Below are 1883 nucleotides of genomic sequence, written 5' to 3'. Positions count from 1 at the left end.
ACATGAAAGCTTGTATCTTAATATACTTTTCAACATAATTTCCTCTAATATGAAACCACTTTTCATATCGTACAACCAGCTTTCGAATTCCATCCTCATAGAAACCTGCCGCCTGATTTGCCAACCACTGCAGCAAGGCGTTTTGACATCGTCATAACGATGACTGCCTTTTCAATTGGAGGGACAAGTGGTAGTCCCTACCGCTAGATCAGGGCTATACATATAGGTGACTTAGTCGGGCAGCTTCGGCAATGGCAAATTCGTCAAAAGAATTTGCCATTGTCGAAGCTGCCCGACCAAGCCACCTACAATAGTAGAAAAATTTATCTAAACAATTTCACTGTGGTAAGGGAAAATTTAAAAAGTAAATTGACCCCTGATAATGTGTAAGCTTACATTTTGACTGAAAATGAGTTTTCGAAAGGCTAACGAAATTGCTTCATGCGTTTTGACAGTCAAAAGTTAAAGTCAGAATTTTAGGGTCGGTGCTCTATAGTGCCGTGTAAAAAGCCTTAGCTCGCAACTTATGAATACGTTTTTCTGTCATAAGCTTTTACTTTGCTACGCCCACATGTTTTATTTATTCATCTAGTTGAAGACAAATAGAACAAACGTCGACCCTTGGGGAATCAAATCCTAGATTATACATTTTGTTGAAAATACCGATGTGAAACTTTTAAGAATTAAATATTTTTATACAATATACCCAGCTTTATTTCATAAATTTTGTTACATAAATAATTTGATAGAAATTGTCGAGATAATAACACATTTACATTATTAAATTATACATAACTTACCCACAGAAAGACGTCCGACAATGCGGCATCCAGCAATGGAAGCATGTATCACCGGAATGACATCTGCNAAAAAAAAATTTTTTTAAATTACATTTAAAGTTTATTAATTTGTAAATTTAAAAATTTAACAGTTGGATGAATATTTAACTTCTAAAGTTTTATTTACATGTACAAAACTATACTGTTTAGTCAATCATGTAATTACTGTTAGTCTTATTCATTATGATAATAGAAAGAATCAAATTTTGTATGTTCTATGTTGCTTATAATAAACTATAAATATATATTATTGTAAAGTTTTAATATTTAATCCTTGACAATGATCAAAAACATTAGAGTTTATTAATTTGTAAATTTAAAAATTTAACAGTTGGATGAATATTTAACTTCTAAAGTTTTATTTACATGTACACAACTATACTGTTTAGTCAATCATGTAATTACTGTTAGTCTTATTTATTATGATAATAGAAAGAATCAAATTTTGTATGTTCTATGTTGCTTATAACAAACTATAAATATATATTATTGTAAAGTTTTAATATTTAATCCTTGACAATGATCAAAAACATGAAAGTTAAATCATAAATTCCATTGCAGATAGGTCATAAATATGTTTGAAGACTATACTTACATCATTTTCCGTATTTTTTATTTGATTTTGTACATCCTGTGAAACAATTAATTACAGTTTTTAAAGAGAGATTTGCTGATTTCAAAGAAATGAATTTTCCGACATGGATGGTGCAACCAGTTTTGGTGGATTTAGCTGATATATCCAATCTGCAATATCAAGAAGAACTCGCGGAGTTGCAAAGTGACGAATCTGTAATAACTCTATTTAATATTAAAGATGCGATGGCATGGCTTTGCGATGAAACAGAGGCTAAATACCCCAATACCACAAAATGTGCAAGAAAACTCTTATTACCGTTCCTATCTTCATATCTAGCTGAATGTGGCTTTAGTGCTGTGAGTGATTTGTTGATTAAAAAAAGAAATCGTCTGGATATAACACAACGTGGAGATTTGAGACTTAAGCTAACTAAGCTTGAACCAGATATAAAATCGCTGTGTAAAAAG

Source organism: Centruroides sculpturatus, unplaced genomic scaffold (genome assembly GCF_000671375.1).
Source record: "Centruroides sculpturatus isolate CEXI.00-Female unplaced genomic scaffold, Cexi_2.0 scaffold182, whole genome shotgun sequence".
Classification (NCBI taxonomy): domain Eukaryota; kingdom Metazoa; phylum Arthropoda; class Arachnida; order Scorpiones; family Buthidae; genus Centruroides; species Centruroides sculpturatus.
This window is presented reverse-complemented; position numbering follows the sequence as displayed.